This window comes from Aulonocara sp. 'chitande type north' Nkhata Bay, linkage group LG5 (genome assembly GCF_057382095.1).
Source record: "Aulonocara sp. 'chitande type north' Nkhata Bay isolate Kocher_YH1m ecotype deep benthic linkage group LG5, A_spYH_male_GT1.1, whole genome shotgun sequence".
NCBI lineage: Eukaryota > Metazoa > Chordata > Actinopteri > Cichliformes > Cichlidae > Aulonocara > Aulonocara sp. 'chitande type north' Nkhata Bay.
The window spans coordinates 20,597,212-20,613,169 of NC_141348.1; the positions used below are offsets into that span (position 1 = coordinate 20,597,212).

Below are 15,958 nucleotides of genomic sequence, written 5' to 3' on the forward strand. Positions count from 1 at the left end.
AAGCGAAGGAACGGCCTTTGTCCAGTTCTCTCCCGTGCACGAGAAACATAAAGAACTTTGCCTACTTGTGTCTTGCTTTGCTGTGCAGTTGAATTGTCTTGAACATTCCAGCGAATAGGTTTAAGCTACAAACCTATTAATATCTGTCCTTTTTTAGAATCTAATCTCTAGGTAGCAAACTGTCAATGGAAAATTGTACTTAGTAGTCAGTATAATCTTTCAGTGATATAAGTTCGCATATGGTAGAATACTGCATGCAGTTATTTGTATTAGGAAATATTTAACCATGTATGCTTAGAGGCGTATAATCAATTGTGTAGTGACAGGATGTGTGATCTCTAGCAGGCTGCAAAAGGCTTGCATTCCTGGAATGCACACCTACATCCTGGGAGCATGGGAAGAGGTCGTACCTTGTTTTATTGTTTTAACGTAGCTATGTCTGTTTTAGTCTAAGTGCCTTTTGTTGTGATGAACTGCTGGACTTCTTCACTGTGTTATCTAGGGTGAACCATCTAGGGTGAGGGGGAGACTACCCTCTTTATGACCAAGGATGTTCCTTTTGTGCTGTTATATACCCCTTTGATCAGCAGGACCCCACACACACATACACACACGCACACACACACACAAGCACCCACTGAGGTATAAATAAAGACCGGGGCAGTTTCTCAGTGCGAGTCTCAGTTCTGGAGATTGCCCTTGCTAGCAAGAAGTTCTGTGTGTTTCTCTTCTCTGAGTCTTTACTGAAGAAGTGTTTTAGAGTATATTTCTTTACACAAACCCAGTAAGAAGATCCTGGGATCCTTAGGGATGGCATAGATCATGATGTCATCTGTTAACTTGGATATAAAAAGAAGGCAGTTGTGTACTCATCCAAAAGACACTTCAACCGTTGCCTACTGGTGGTGGTCAAAGGGCCCGGTGGCGCCAGTGTCCGGCAGCCTCGCCTCTGTCAGTGCGCCCCATGGCAGCTGTGGCTACAATGTAGCTTGCCATCACCAGTGTGTGAATGGGTGGAACACTGGTTGTGTAAAGCGCTTTGGGGTCCTTAGGGACTAGAAAAGCGCTATACAAATACAGGCCATTTACCATTTACAAAATAATCTAATTGGAGTTTTCCACTCAAATTCCCTCTACCTTTTGGAACTAGTTGATGTTTGTTGTGTGATATACATTGAGAGCCAATCACACTCTGACAGTCCAATTTTCAACTTGTTGTTGCCATTTTGTTTTTGTAGTCCTTTGTAGAGTTAGACACGGTTTTGGTAGGCAGACATCCTTGCCCTGGGGAGGAGGCGCTCTTTATTTCTGTATTGTAAAAATGATGTCCAGATCCATATTTTCCAGATTAAATTCTGTTTTAAAATTTTTAAACGATTTAAGAGAGCAAAGTTCATCACAGTTCACTGTTAAATCCAAAGCTTAAAAGTTCACTTCACATTGATCCAGTGTCTCAGAATGGCAGCTGTAGTGCAGTTTGGCCAGCTGTAGACCTGACTGGTGATTAGAATGCAATTTTTGAGCACTTTCCATTGCAAAACGTGCCGAAATAGCTCAGCTGGGAGAGCGTTAGACTGAAGATCTAAAGGACCCTAGTTCGATCCTGGGTTTCGGCAAAGCTATTTTGGTCACCATCTAGGGCTTGGTAGGTTTGTTGGTAGGACTTCATTATACGGCCTACAACTACGTGGATCATTGCCATCAAATGAGAAAACAAACACAGATGGTGCAGCTTGCAAACGTCCATCAAGTGGAGGTGGAATTTGAAGAAGGTCCTCCTTCAGAAGCTCCCAGGCCTCACCCATTATACCATTGACTTACCTAGGGCTTTGTAGGTTGGGTGATCACACGTCATAATACAGCCTAGCGATGTTTCCCCTAGAATCAAATCCTTCCCTTGGCTCTTGTCTGAAATGACCATTTAATAATATCTAACTGCAAATCCTCACCAGTACCTACAGTAAAATGAGAGGATAAGAGATCACGTTTTTACAGAAAAGAAAGACAATATGTGTCCCAGAGGACAAACACGTGACTCTTGTTACCTGGGTAGCTCAGATGGAAGAGCATCAGACTTTTAATCTGAGGGTCCAGGGTTCAAGTCCCTGTCCAGGTGTCTCCTTTGGATCCTTGCCCTTCCATGGCTTTACCTAACAAGCTCAGTTGTTCTTGATAGTTCTGTGACCTCATTGTCATCTTTAGCAAAGTCCATAGACTGCAGGTGGGATGACGATATGGGATTTGTGGATATCAGGGACAGAGGCCTCTTTCAGATAATCCCACCGTACAAGCTCTGTAAAGAATCTTTTCCTGCCCCTCGGTCCAACTCACCGCCAGTTGGTTCTCAGCTCAGCTCCTTTGCGAAACCCGGTGTCTAAGACATGCCAATCTCACCAAATCCGCCCTGGGTTTCTCGACACGTTACACTTTCACTTTTTTTCTGTCTTACTTTGGGTGGGACAACATTTAAGAGAGCAAAGTTCATCACAGTTCACTGTTAAATCCAAAGCTTAAAAGTTCACTTCACATTGATCCAGTGTCTCAGAATGGCAGCTGTAGTGCAGTTTGGCCAGCTGTAGACCTGACTGGTGATTAGAATGCAATTTTTGAGCACTTTCCATTGCAAAACGTGCCGAAATAGCTCAGCTGGGAGAGCGTTAGACTGAAGATCTAAAGGACCCTAGTTCGATCCTGGGTTTCGGCAAAGCTATTTTGGTCACCATCTAGGGCTTGGTAGGTTTGTTGGTAGGACTTCATTATACGGCCTACAACTACGTGGATCATTGCCATCAAATGAGAAAACAAACACAGATGGTGCAGCTTGCAAACGTCCATCAAGTGGAGGTGGAATTTGAAGAAGGTCCTCCTTCAGAAGCTCCCAGGCCTCACCCATTATACCATTGACTTACCTAGGGCTTGGTATGTTGGGTGATCACACGTCATAATACAGCCTAGCGATGTTTCCCCTAGAATCAAATCCTTCCCTTGGCTCTTGTCTGAAATGACCATTTAATAATATCTAACTGCAAATCCTCACCAGTACCTACAGTAAAATGAGAGGATAAGAGATCACGTTTTTACAGAAAAGAAAGACAATATGTGTCCCAGAGGACAAACACGTGACTCTTGTTACCTGGGTAGCTCAGATGGAAGAGCATCAGACTTTTAATCTGAGGGTCCAGGGTTCAAGTCCCTGTCCAGGTGTCTCCTTTGGATCCTTGCCCTTCCATGGCTTTACCTAACAAGCTCAGTTGTTCTTGATAGTTCTGTGACCTCATTGTCATCTTTAGCAAAGTCCATAGACTGCAGGTGGGATGACGATATGGGATTTGTGGATATCAGGGACAGAGGCCTCTTTCAGATAATCCCACCGTACAAGCTCTGTAAAGAATCTTTTCCTGCCCCTCGGTCCAACTCACCGCCAGTTGGTTCTCAGCTCAGCTCCTTTGCGAAACCCGGTGTCTAAGACATGCCAATCTCACCAAATCCGCCCTGGGTTTCTCGACACGCTACACTTTCACTTTTTTTCTGTCTTACTTTGGGTGGGACAACATTTAAGAGAGCAAAGTTCATCACAGTTCACTGTTAAATCCAAAGCTTAAAAGTTCACTTCACATTGATCCAGTGTCTCAGAATGGCAGCTGTAGTGCAGTTTGGCCAGCTGTAGACCTGACTGGTGATTAGAATGCAATTTTTGAGCACTTTCCATTGCAAAACGTGCCGAAATAGCTCAGCTGGGAGAGCGTTAGACTGAAGATCTAAAGGACCCTAGTTCGATCCTGGATTTCGGCAAAGCTATTTTGGTCACCATCTAGGGCTTGGTAGGTTTGTTGGTAGGACTTCATTATACGGCCTACAACTATGTGGATCATTGCCATCAAATGAGAAAACAAACACAGATGGTGCAGCTTGCAAACGTCCATCAAGTGGAGGTGGAATTTGAAGAAGGTCCTCCTTCAGAAGCTCCCAGGCCTCACCCATTATACCATTGACTTACCTAGGGCTTTGTAGGTTGGGTGATCACACGTCATAATACAGCCTAGCGATGTTTCCCCTAGAATCAAATCCTTCCCTTGGCTCTTGTCTGAAATGACCATTTAATAATATCTAACTGCAAATCCTCACCAGTACCTACAGTAAAATGAGAGGATAAGAGATCACGTTTTTACAGAAAAGAAAGACAATATGTGTCCCAGAGGACAAACACGTGACTCTTGTTACCTGGGTAGCTCAGATGGAAGAGCATCAGACTTTTAATCTGAGGGTCCAGGGTTCAAGTCCCTGTCCAGGTGTCTCCTTTGGATCCTTGCCCTTCCATGGCTTTACCTAACAAGCTCAGTTGTTCTTGATAGTTCTGTGACCTCATTGTCATCTTTAGCAAAGTCCATAGACTGCAGGTGGGATGACGATATGGGATTTGTGGATATCAGGGACAGAGGCCTCTTTCAGATAATCCCACCGTACAAGCTCTGTAAAGAATCTTTTCCTGCCCCTCGGTCCAACTCACCGCCAGTTGGTTCTCAGCTCAGCTCCTTTGCGAAACCCGGTGTCTAAGACATGCCAATCTCACCAAATCCGCCCTGGGTTTCTCGACACGTTACACTTTCACTTTTTTTCTGTCTTACTTTAAGAGAGCAACTTTGCTCTTTAAGAGAGTAAAGTTCATCACAGTTCACTGTTAAATCCAAAGCTTAAAAGTTCACTTCACATTGATCCAGTGTCTCAGAATGGCAGCTGTAGTGCAGTTTGGCCAGCTGTAGACCTGACTGGTCATTAGAATGCAATTTTTGAGCACTTTCCATTGCAAAACGTGCCGAAATAGCTCAGCTGGGAGAGTGTTAGACTGAAGATCTAAAGGACCCTAGTTCGATCCTGGGTTTCGGCAAAGCTATTTTGGTCACCATCTAGGGCTTGGTAGGTTTGTTGGTAGGACTTCATTATACGGCCTACAACTACGTGGATCATTGCCATCAAATGAGAAAACAAACACAGATGGTGCAGCTTGCAAACGTCCATCAAGTGGAGGTGGAATTTGAAGAAGGTCCTCCTTCAGAAGCTCCCAGGCCTCACCCATTATACCATTGACTTACCTAGGGCTTTGTAGGTTGGGTGATCACACGTCATAATACAGCCTAGCGATGTTTCCCCTAGAATCAAATCCTTCAATTGGCTCTTGTCTGAAATGACCATTTAATAATATCTAACTGCAAATCCTCACCAGTACCTACAGTAAAATGAGAGGATAAGAGATCACGTTTTTACAGAAAAGAAAGACAATATGTGTCCCAGAGGACAAACTTTTGACTCTTGTTACCTGGGTAGCTCAGATGGAAGAGCATCAGACTTTTAATCTGAGGGTCCAGGGTTCAAGTCCCTGTCCAGGTGTCTCCTTTGGATCCTTGCCCTTCCATGGCTTTACCTAACAAGCTCAGTTGTTCTTGATAGTTCTGTGACCTCATTGTCATCTTTAGCAAAGTCCATAGACTGCAGGTGGGATGACGATATGGGATTTGTGGATATCAGGGACAGAGGCCTCTTTCAGATAATCCCACCGTACAAGCTCTGTAAAGAATCTTTTCCTGCCCCTCGGTCCAACTCACCGCCAGTTGGTTCTCAGCTCAGCTCCTTTGCAAAACCCGGTGTCTAAGACATGCCAATCTCACCAAATCCGCCCTGGGTTTCTCGACACGCTACACTTTCACTTTTTTTCTGTCTTACTTTGGGTTGGACAACATTTAAGAGAGCAAAGTTCATCACAGTTCACTGTTAAATCCAAAGCTTAAAAGTTCACTTCACATTGATCCAGTGTCTCAGAATGGCAGCTGTAGTGCAGTTTGGCCAGCTGTAGACCTGACTGGTGATTAGAATGCAATTTTTGAGCACTTTCCATTGCAAAACGTGCCGAAATAGCTCAGCTGGGAGAGCGTTAGACTGAAGATCTAAAGGACCCTAGTTCGATCCTGGGTTTCGGCAAAGCTATTTTGGTCACCATCTAGGGCTTGGTAGGTTTGTTGGTAGGACTTCATTATACGGCCTACAACTACGTGGATCATTGCCATCAAATGAGAAAACAAACACAGATGGTGCAGCTTGCAAACGTCCATCAAGTGGAGGTGGAATTTGAAGAAGGTCCTCCTTCAGAAGCTCCCAGGCCTCACCCATTATACCATTGACTTACCTAGGGCTTTGTAGGTTGGGTGATCACACGTCATAATACAGCCTAGCGATGTTTCCCCTAGAATCAAATCCTTCCCTTGGCTCTTGTCTGAAATGACCATTTAATAATATCTAACTGCAAATCCTCACCAGTACCTACAGTAAAATGAGAGGATAAGAGATCACGTTTTTACAGAAAAGAAAGACAATATGTGTCCCAGAGGACAAACACGTGACTCTTGTTACCTGGGTAGCTCAGATGGAAGAGCATCAGACTTTTAATCTGAGGGTCCAGGGTTCAAGTCCCTGTCCAGGTGTCTCCTTTGGATCCTTGCCCTTCCATGGCTTTACCTAACAAGCTCAGTTGTTCTTGATAGTTCTGTGACCTCATTGTCATCTTTAGCAAAGTCCATAGACTGCAGGTGGGATGACGATATGGGATTTGTGGATATCAGGGACAGAGGCCTCTTTCAGATAATCCCACCGTACAAGCTCTGTAAAGAATCTTTTCCTGCCCCTCGGTCCAACTCACCGCCAGTTGGTTCTCAGCTCAGCTCCTTTGCGAAACCCGGTGTCTAAGACATGCCAATCTCACCAAATCCGCCCTGGGTTTCTCGACACGTTACACTTTCACTTTTTTTCTGTCTTACTTTAAGAGAGCAACTTTGCTCTTTAAGAGAGTAAAGTTCATCACAGTTCACTGTTAAATCCAAAGCTTAAAAGTTCACTTCACATTGATCCAGTGTCTCAGAATGGCAGCTGTAGTGCAGTTTGGCCAGCTGTAGACCTGACTGGTCATTAGAATGCAATTTTTGAGCACTTTCCATTGCAAAACGTGCCGAAATAGCTCAGCTGGGAGAGTGTTAGACTGAAGATCTAAAGGACCCTAGTTCGATCCTGGGTTTCGGCAAAGCTATTTTGGTCACCATCTAGGGCTTGGTAGGTTTTTTGGTAGGACTTCATTATACGGCCTACAACTACGTGGATCATTGCCATCAAATGAGAAAACAAACACAGATGGTGCAGCTTGCAAACGTCCATCAAGTGGAGGTGGAATTTGAAGAAGGTCCTCCTTCAGAAGCTCCCAGGCCTCACCCATTATACCATTGACTTACCTAGGGCTTTGTAGGTTGGGTGATCACACGTCATAATACAGCCTAGCGATGTTTCCCCTAGAATCAAATCCTTCCCTTGGCTCTTGTCTGAAATGACCATTTAATAATATCTAACTGCAAATCCTCACCAGTACCTACAGTAAAATGAGAGGATAAGAGATCACGTTTTTACAGAAAAGAAAGACAATATGTGTCCCAGAGGACAAACACGTGACTCTTGTTACCTGGGTAGCTCAGATGGAAGAGCATCAGACTTTTAATCTGAGGGTCCAGGGTTCAAGTCCCTGTCCAGGTGTCTCCTTTGGATCCTTGCCCTTCCATGGCTTTACCTAACAAGCTCAGTTGTTCTTGATAGTTCTGTGACCTCATTGTCATCTTTAGCAAAGTCCATAGACTGCAGGTGGGATGACGATATGGGATTTGTGGATATCAGGGACAGAGGCCTCTTTCAGATAATCCCACCGTACAAGCTCTGTGAAGAATCTTTTCCTGCCCCTCGGTCCAACTCACCGCCAGTTGGTTCTCAGCTCAGCTCCTTTGCGAAACCCGGTGTCTAAGACATGCCAATCTCACCAAATCCGCCCTGGGTTTCTCGACACGCTACACTTTCACTTTTTTTCTGTCTTACTTTGGGTGGAACAACATTAAGAGAGCAAAGTTCATCACAGTTCACTGTTAAATCCAAAGCTTAAAAGTTCACTTCACATTGATCCAGTGTCTCAGAATGGCAGCTGTAGTGCAGTTTGGCCAGCTGTAGACCTGACTGGTCATTAGAATGCAATTTTTGAGCACTTTCCATTGCAAAACGTGCCGAAATAGCTCAGCTGGGAGAGCGTTAGACTGAAGCTCTAAAGGACCCTAGTTCGATCCTGGGTTTCGGCAAAGCTATTTTGGTCACCATCTAGGGCTTGGTAGGTTTGTTGGTAGGACTTCATTATACGGCCTACAACTACGTGGATCATTGCCATCAAATGAGAAAACAAACACAGATGGTGCAGCTTGCAAACGTCCATCAAGTGGAGGTGGAATTTGAAGAAGGTCCTCCTTCAGAAGCTCCCAGGCCTCACCCATTATACCATTGACTTACCTAGGGCTTTGTAGGTTGGGTGATCACACGTCATAATACAGCCTAGCGATGTTTCCCCTAGAATCAAATCCTTCCCTTGGCTCTTGTCTGAAATGACCATTTAATAATATCTAACTGCAAATCCTCACCAGTACCTACAGTAAAATGAGAGGATAAGACATCACGTTTTTACAGAAAAGAAAGACAATATGTGTCCCAGAGGACAAACACGTGACTCTTGTTACCTGGGTAGCTCAGATGGAAGAGCATCAGACTTTTAATCTGAGGGTCCAGGGTTCAAGTCCCTGTCCAGGTGTCTCCTTTGGATCCTTGCCCTTCCATGGCTTTACCTAACAAGCTCAGTTGTTCTTGATAGTTCTGTGACCTCATTGTCATCTTTAGCAAAGTCCATAGACTGCAGGTGGGATGACGATATGGGATTTGTGGATATCAGGGACAGAGGCCTCTTTCAGATAATCCCACCGTACAAGCTCTGTAAAGAATCTTTTCCTGCCCCTCGGTCCAACTCACCGCCAGTTGGTTCTCAGCTCAGCTCCTTTGCGAAACCCGGTGTCTAAGACATGCCAATCTCACCAAATCCGCCCTGGGTTTCTCGACACGTTACACTTTCACTTTTTTTCTGTCTTACTTTGGGTGGGACAACATTTAAGAGAGCAAAGTTCATCACAGTTCACTGTTAAATCCAAAGCTTAAAAGTTCACTTCACATTGATCCAGTGTCTCAGAATGGCAGCTGTAGTGCAGTTTGGCCAGCTGTAGACCTGACTGGTGATTAGAATGCAATTTTTGAGCACTTTCCATTGCAAAACGTGCCGAAATAGCTCAGCTGGGAGAGCGTTAGACTGAAGATCTAAAGGACCCTAGTTCGATCCTGGGTTTCGGCAAAGCTATTTTGGTCACCATCTAGGGCTTGGTAGGTTTGTTGGTAGGACTTCATTATACGGCCTACAACTACGTGGATCATTGCCATCAAATGAGAAAACAAACACAGATGGTGCAGCTTGCAAACGTCCATCAAGTGGAGGTGGAATTTGAAGAAGGTCCTCCTTCAGAAGCTCCCAGGCCTCACCCATTATACCATTGACTTACCTAGGGCTTTGTAGGTTGGGTGATCACACGTCATAATACAGCCTAGCGATGTTTCCCCTAGAATCAAATCCTTCAATTGGCTCTTGTCTGAAATGACCATTTAATAATATCTAACTGCAAATCCTCACCAGTACCTACAGTAAAATGAGAGGATAAGAGATCACGTTTTTACAGAAAAGAAAGACAATATGTGTCCCAGAGGACAAACTTTTGACTCTTGTTACCTGGGTAGCTCAGATGGAAGAGCATCAGACTTTTAATCTGAGGGTCCAGGGTTCAAGTCCCTGTCCAGGTGTCTCCTTTGGATCCTTGCCCTTCCATGGCTTTACCTAACAAGCTCAGTTGTTCTTGATAGTTCTGTGACCTCATTGTCATCTTTAGCAAAGTCCATAGACTGCAGGTGGGATGACGATATGGGATTTGTGGATATCAGGGACAGAGGCCTCTTTCAGATAATCCCACCGTACAAGCTCTGTAAAGAATCTTTTCCTGCCCCTCGGTCCAACTCACCGCCAGTTGGTTCTCAGCTCAGCTCCTTTGCAAAACCCGGTGTCTAAGACATGCCAATCTCACCAAATCCGCCCTGGGTTTCTCGACACGCTACACTTTCACTTTTTTTCTGTCTTACTTTGGGTGGGACAACATTTAAGAGAGCAAAGTTCATCACAGTTCACTGTTAAATCCAAAGCTTAAAAGTTCACTTCACATTGATCCAGTCTCTCAGAATGGCAGCTGTAGTGCAGTTTGGCCAGCTGTAGACCTGACTGGTGATTAGAATGCAATTTTTGAGCACTTTCCATTGCAAAACGTGCCGAAATAGCTCAGCTGGGAGAGCGTTAGACTGAAGATCTAAAGGACCCTAGTTCGATCCTGGGTTTCGGCAAAGCTATTTTGGTCACCATCTAGGGCTTGGTAGGTTTGTTGGTAGGACTTCATTATACGGCCTACAACTACGTGGATCATTGCCATCAAATGAGAAAACAAACACAGATGGTGCAGCTTGCAAACGTCCATCAAGTGGAGGTGGAATTTGAAGAAGGTCCTCCTTCAGAAGCTCCCAGGCCTCACCCATTATACCATTGACTTACCTAGGGCTTTGTAGGTTGGGTGATCACACGTCATAATACAGCCTAGCGATGTTTCCCCTAGAATCAAATCCTTCCCTTGGCTCTTGTCTGAAATGACCATTTAATAATATCTAACTGCAAATCCTCACCAGTACCTACAGTAAAATGAGAGGATAAGAGATCACGTTTTTACAGAAAAGAAAGACAATATGTGTCCCAGAGGACAAACACGTGACTCTTGTTACCTGGGTAGCTCAGATGGAAGAGCATCAGACTTTTAATCTGAGGGTCCAGGGTTCAAGTCCCTGTCCAGGTGTCTCCTTTGGATCCTTGCCCTTCCATGGCTTTACCTAACAAGCTCAGTTGTTCTTGATAGTTCTGTGACCTCATTGTCATCTTTAGCAAAGTCCATAGACTGCAGGTGGGATGACGATATGGGATTTGTGGATATCAGGGACAGAGGCCTCTTTCAGATAATCCCACCGTACAAGCTCTGTAAAGAATCTTTTCCTGCCCCTCGGTCCAACTCACCGCCAGTTGGTTCTCAGCTCAGCTCCTTTGCGAAACCCGGTGTCTAAGACATGCCAATCTCACCAAATCCGCCCTGGGTTTCTCGACACGTTACACTTTCACTTTTTTTCTGTCTTACTTTAAGAGAGCAACTTTGCTCTTTAAGAGAGTAAAGTTCATCACAGTTCACTGTTAAATCCAAAGCTTAAAAGTTCACTTCACATTGATCCAGTGTCTCAGAATGGCAGCTGTAGTGCAGTTTGGCCAGCTGTAGACCTGACTGGTCATTAGAATGCAATTTTTGAGCACTTTCCATTGCAAAACGTGCCGAAATAGCTCAGCTGGGAGAGTGTTAGACTGAAGATCTAAAGGACCCTAGTTCGATCCTGGGTTTCGGCAAAGCTATTTTGGTCACCATCTAGGCCTTGGTAGGTTTTTTGGTAGGACTTCATTATACGGCCTACAACTACGTGGATCATTGCCATCAAATGAGAAAACAAACACAGATGGTGCAGCTTGCAAACGTCCATCAAGTGGAGGTGGAATTTGAAGAAGGTCCTCCTTCAGAAGCTCCCAGGCCTCACCCATTATACCATTGACTTACCTAGGGCTTTGTAGGTTGGGTGATCACACGTCATAATACAGCCTAGCGATGTTTCCCCTAGAATCAAATCCTTCCCTTGGCTCTTGTCTGAAATGACCATTTAATAATATCTAACTGCAAATCCTCACCAGTACCTACAGTAAAATGAGAGGATAAGAGATCACGTTTTTACAGAAAAGAAAGACAATATGTGTCCCAGAGGACAAACACGTGACTCTTGTTACCTGGGTAGCTCAGATGGAAGAGCATCAGACTTTTAATCTGAGGGTCCAGGGTTCAAGTCCCTGTCCAGGTGTCTCCTTTGGATCCTTGCCCTTCCATGGCTTTACCTAACAAGCTCAGTTGTTCTTGATAGTTCTGTGACCTCATTGTCATCTTTAGCAAAGTCCATAGACTGCAGGTGGGATGACGATATGGGATTTGTGGATATCAGGGACAGAGGCCTCTTTCAGATAATCCCACCGTACAAGCTCTGTGAAGAATCTTTTCCTGCCCCTCGGTCCAACTCACCGCCAGTTGGTTCTCAGCTCAGCTCCTTTGCGAAACCCGGTGTCTAAGACATGCCAATCTCACCAAATCCGCCCTGGGTTTCTCGACACGCTACACTTTCACTTTTTTTCTGTCTTACTTTGGGTGGAACAACATTAAGAGAGCAAAGTTCATCACAGTTCACTGTTAAATCCAAAGCTTAAAAGTTCACTTCACATTGATCCAGTGTCTCAGAATGGCAGCTGTAGTGCAGTTTGGCCAGCTGTAGACCTGACTGGTGATTAGAATGCAATTTTTGAGCACTTTCCATTGCAAAACGTGCCGAAATAGCTCAGCTGGGAGAGCGTTAGACTGAAGATCTAAAGGACCCTAGTTTGATCCTGGGTTTCGGCAAAGCTATTTTGGTCACCATCTAGGGCTTGGTAGGTTTGTTGGTAGGACTTCATTATACGGCCTACAACTACGTGGATCATTGCCATCAAATGAGAAAACAAACACAGATGGTGCAGCTTGCAAACGTCCATCAAGTGGAGGTGGAATTTGAAGAAGGTCCTCCTTCAGAAGCTCCCAGGCCTCACCCATTATACCATTGACTTACCTAGGGCTTTGTAGGTTGGGTGATCACACGTCATAATACAGCCTAGCGATGTTTCCCCTAGAATCAAATCCTTCAATTGGCTCTTGTCTGAAATGACCATTTAATAATATCTAACTGCAAATCCTCACCAGTACCTACAGTAAAATGAGAGGATAAGAGATCACGTTTTTACAGAAAAGAAAGACAATATGTGTCCCAGAGGACAAACTTTTGACTCTTGTTACCTGGGTAGCTCAGATGGAAGAGCATCAGACTTTTAATCTGAGGGTCCAGGGTTCAAGTCCCTGTCCAGGTGTCTCCTTTGGATCCTTGCCCTTCCATGGCTTTACCTAACAAGCTCAGTTGTTCTTGATAGTTCTGTGACCTCATTGTCATCTTTAGCAAAGTCCATAGACTGCAGGTGGGATGACGATATGGGATTTGTGGATATCAGGGACAGAGGCCTCTTTCAGATAATCCCACCGTACAAGCTCTGTAAAGAATCTTTTCCTGCCCCTCGGTCCAACTCACCGCCAGTTGGTTCTCAGCTCAGCTCCTTTGCAAAACCCGGTGTCTAAGACATGCCAATCTCACCAAATCCGCCCTGGGTTTCTCGACACGCTACACTTTCACTTTTTTTCTGTCTTACTTTGGGTGGGACAACATTTAAGAGAGCAAAGTTCATCACAGTTCACTGTTAAATCCAAAGCTTAAAAGTTCACTTCACATTGATCCAGTCTCTCAGAATGGCAGCTGTAGTGCAGTTTGGCCAGCTGTAGACCTGACTGGTGATTAGAATGCAATTTTTGAGCACTTTCCATTGCAAAACGTGCCGAAATAGCTCAGCTGGGAGAGCGTTAGACTGAAGATCTAAAGGACCCTAGTTCGATCCTGGGTTTCGGCAAAGCTATTTTGGTCACCATCTAGGGCTTGGTAGGTTTGTTGGTAGGACTTCATTATACGGCCTACAACTACGTGGATCATTGCCATCAAATGAGAAAACAAACACAGATGGTGCAGCTTGCAAACGTCCATCAAGTGGAGGTGGAATTTGAAGAAGGTCCTCCTTCAGAAGCTCCCAGGCCTCACCCATTATACCATTGACTTACCTAGGGCTTTGTAGGTTGGGTGATCACACGTCATAATACAGCCTAGCGATGTTTCCCCTAGAATCAAATCCTTCCCTTGGCTTTTGTCTGAAATGACCATTTAATAATATCTAACTGCAAATCCTCACCAGTACCTACAGTAAAATGAGAGGATAAGAGATCACGTTTTTACAGAAAAGAAAGACAATATGTGTCCCAGAGGACAAACACGTGACTCTTGTTACCTGGGTAGCTCAGATGGAAGAGCATCAGACTTTTAATCTGAGGGTCCAGGGTTCAAGTCCCTGTCCAGGTGTCTCCTTTGGATCCTTGCCCTTCCATGGCTTTACCTAACAAGCTCAGTTGTTCTTGATAGTTCTGTGACCTCATTGTCATCTTTAGCAAAGTCCATAGACTGCAGGTGGGATGACGATATGGGATTTGTGGATATCAGGGACAGAGGCCTCTTTCAGATAATCCCACCGTACAAGCTCTGTAAAGAATCTTTTCCTGCCCCTCGGTCCAACTCACCGCCAGTTGGTTCTCAGCTCAGCTCCTTTGCGAAACCCGGTGTCTAAGACATGCCAATCTCACCAAATCCGCCCTGGGTTTCTCGACACGTTACACTTTCACTTTTTTTCTGTCTTACTTTAAGAGAGCAACTTTGCTCTTTAAGAGAGTAAAGTTCATCACAGTTCACTGTTAAATCCAAAGCTTAAAAGTTCACTTCACATTGATCCAGTGTCTCAGAATGGCAGCTGTAGTGCAGTTTGGCCAGCTGTAGACCTGACTGGTCATTAGAATGCAATTTTTGAGCACTTTCCATTGCAAAACGTGCCGAAATAGCTCAGCTGGGAGAGTGTTAGACTGAAGATCTAAAGGACCCTAGTTCGATCCTGGGTTTCGGCAAAGCTATTTTGGTCACCATCTAGGCCTTGGTAGGTTTTTTGGTAGGACTTCATTATACGGCCTACAACTACGTGGATCATTGCCATCAAATGAGAAAACAAACACAGATGGTGCAGCTTGCAAACGTCCATCAAGTGGAGGTGGAATTTGAAGAAGGTCCTCCTTCAGAAGCTCCCAGGCCTCACCCATTATACCATTGACTTACCTAGGGCTTTGTAGGTTGGGTGATCACACGTCATAATACAGCCTAGCGATGTTTCCCCTAGAATCAAATCCTTCCCTTGGCTCTTGTCTGAAATGACCATTTAATAATATCTAACTGCAAATCCTCACCAGTACCTACAGTAAAATGAGAGGATAAGAGATCACGTTTTTACAGAAAAGAAAGACAATATGTGTCCCAGAGGACAAACACGTGACTCTTGTTACCTGGGTAGCTCAGATGGAAGAGCATCAGACTTTTAATCTGAGGGTCCAGGGTTCAAGTCCCTGTCCAGGTGTCTCCTTTGGATCCTTGCCCTTCCATGGCTTTACCTAACAAGCTCAGTTGTTCTTGATAGTTCTGTGACCTCATTGTCATCTTTAGCAAAGTCCATAGACTGCAGGTGGGATGACGATATGGGATTTGTGGATATCAGGGACAGAGGCCTCTTTCAGATAATCCCACCGTACAAGCTCTGTGAAGAATCTTTTCCTGCCCCTCGGTCCAACTCACCGCCAGTTGGTTCTCAGCTCAGCTCCTTTGCGAAACCCGGTGTCTAAGACATGCCAATCTCACCAAATCCGCCCTGGGTTTCTCGACACGCTACACTTTCACTTTTTTTCTGTCTTACTTTGGGTGGAACAACATTAAGAGAGCAAAGTTCATCACAGTTCACTGTTAAATCCAAAGCTTAAAAGTTCACTTCACATTGATCCAGTGTCTCAGAATGGCAGCTGTAGTGCAGTTTGGCCAGCTGTAGACCTGACTGGTGATTAGAATGCAATTTTTGAGCACTTTCCATTGCAAAACGTGCCGAAATAGCTCAGCTGGGAGAGCGTTAGACTGAAGATCTAAAGGACCCTAGTTCGATCCTGGGTTTCGGCAAAGCTATTTTGGTCACCATCTAGGGCTTGGTAGGTTTGTTGGTAGGACTTCATTATACGGCCTACAACTACGTGGATCATTGCCATCAAATGAGAAAACAAACACAGATGGTGCAGCTTGCAAACGTCCATCAAGTGGAGGTGGAATTTGAAGAAGGTCCTCCTTCAGAAGCTCCCAGGCC

General features: G+C 44.8%; 1 long non-coding RNA gene and 24 other non-coding genes across 25 annotated transcripts in view; 24 read left to right on the forward strand and 1 right to left on the reverse strand.

Annotated features, from left to right (window-relative positions):
• The window catches only part of LOC147330287 (uncharacterized), a 109,213-nt gene that overhangs the window by 835 nt on the left and 92,420 nt on the right, over positions 1–15,958 (reverse strand). The window lies entirely within an intron of this gene.
• Positions 1,544–1,616, forward strand: trnaf-gaa (transfer RNA phenylalanine (anticodon GAA)). Its single transcript has one exon. It is a non-coding gene; the product is annotated as a tRNA-Phe (tRNA).
• trnak-uuu (transfer RNA lysine (anticodon UUU)) lies at positions 2,044–2,116 on the forward strand. The gene has a single exon. It is a non-coding gene; the product is annotated as a tRNA-Lys (tRNA).
• Positions 2,632–2,704, forward strand: trnaf-gaa (transfer RNA phenylalanine (anticodon GAA)). Its single transcript has one exon. It is a non-coding gene; the product is annotated as a tRNA-Phe (tRNA).
• On the forward strand, positions 3,132–3,204 carry trnak-uuu (transfer RNA lysine (anticodon UUU)). Its single transcript has one exon. It is a non-coding gene; the product is annotated as a tRNA-Lys (tRNA).
• Positions 4,220–4,292, forward strand: trnak-uuu (transfer RNA lysine (anticodon UUU)). Its single transcript has one exon. It is a non-coding gene; the product is annotated as a tRNA-Lys (tRNA).
• Positions 5,313–5,385, forward strand: trnak-uuu (transfer RNA lysine (anticodon UUU)). The gene has a single exon. It is a non-coding gene; the product is annotated as a tRNA-Lys (tRNA).
• Positions 5,901–5,973, forward strand: trnaf-gaa (transfer RNA phenylalanine (anticodon GAA)). The gene has a single exon. It is a non-coding gene; the product is annotated as a tRNA-Phe (tRNA).
• Positions 6,401–6,473, forward strand: trnak-uuu (transfer RNA lysine (anticodon UUU)). The gene has a single exon. It is a non-coding gene; the product is annotated as a tRNA-Lys (tRNA).
• Positions 6,994–7,066, forward strand: trnaf-gaa (transfer RNA phenylalanine (anticodon GAA)). The gene has a single exon. It is a non-coding gene; the product is annotated as a tRNA-Phe (tRNA).
• Positions 7,494–7,566, forward strand: trnak-uuu (transfer RNA lysine (anticodon UUU)). The gene has a single exon. It is a non-coding gene; the product is annotated as a tRNA-Lys (tRNA).
• trnaf-gaa (transfer RNA phenylalanine (anticodon GAA)) lies at positions 8,081–8,153 on the forward strand. The gene has a single exon. It is a non-coding gene; the product is annotated as a tRNA-Phe (tRNA).
• On the forward strand, positions 8,581–8,653 carry trnak-uuu (transfer RNA lysine (anticodon UUU)). Its single transcript has one exon. It is a non-coding gene; the product is annotated as a tRNA-Lys (tRNA).
• On the forward strand, positions 9,169–9,241 carry trnaf-gaa (transfer RNA phenylalanine (anticodon GAA)). Its single transcript has one exon. It is a non-coding gene; the product is annotated as a tRNA-Phe (tRNA).
• trnak-uuu (transfer RNA lysine (anticodon UUU)) lies at positions 9,669–9,741 on the forward strand. Its single transcript has one exon. It is a non-coding gene; the product is annotated as a tRNA-Lys (tRNA).
• trnaf-gaa (transfer RNA phenylalanine (anticodon GAA)) lies at positions 10,257–10,329 on the forward strand. Its single transcript has one exon. It is a non-coding gene; the product is annotated as a tRNA-Phe (tRNA).
• trnak-uuu (transfer RNA lysine (anticodon UUU)) lies at positions 10,757–10,829 on the forward strand. Its single transcript has one exon. It is a non-coding gene; the product is annotated as a tRNA-Lys (tRNA).
• On the forward strand, positions 11,350–11,422 carry trnaf-gaa (transfer RNA phenylalanine (anticodon GAA)). Its single transcript has one exon. It is a non-coding gene; the product is annotated as a tRNA-Phe (tRNA).
• trnak-uuu (transfer RNA lysine (anticodon UUU)) lies at positions 11,850–11,922 on the forward strand. The gene has a single exon. It is a non-coding gene; the product is annotated as a tRNA-Lys (tRNA).
• On the forward strand, positions 12,937–13,009 carry trnak-uuu (transfer RNA lysine (anticodon UUU)). The gene has a single exon. It is a non-coding gene; the product is annotated as a tRNA-Lys (tRNA).
• trnaf-gaa (transfer RNA phenylalanine (anticodon GAA)) lies at positions 13,525–13,597 on the forward strand. The gene has a single exon. It is a non-coding gene; the product is annotated as a tRNA-Phe (tRNA).
• trnak-uuu (transfer RNA lysine (anticodon UUU)) lies at positions 14,025–14,097 on the forward strand. Its single transcript has one exon. It is a non-coding gene; the product is annotated as a tRNA-Lys (tRNA).
• On the forward strand, positions 14,618–14,690 carry trnaf-gaa (transfer RNA phenylalanine (anticodon GAA)). Its single transcript has one exon. It is a non-coding gene; the product is annotated as a tRNA-Phe (tRNA).
• trnak-uuu (transfer RNA lysine (anticodon UUU)) lies at positions 15,118–15,190 on the forward strand. Its single transcript has one exon. It is a non-coding gene; the product is annotated as a tRNA-Lys (tRNA).
• On the forward strand, positions 15,705–15,777 carry trnaf-gaa (transfer RNA phenylalanine (anticodon GAA)). The gene has a single exon. It is a non-coding gene; the product is annotated as a tRNA-Phe (tRNA).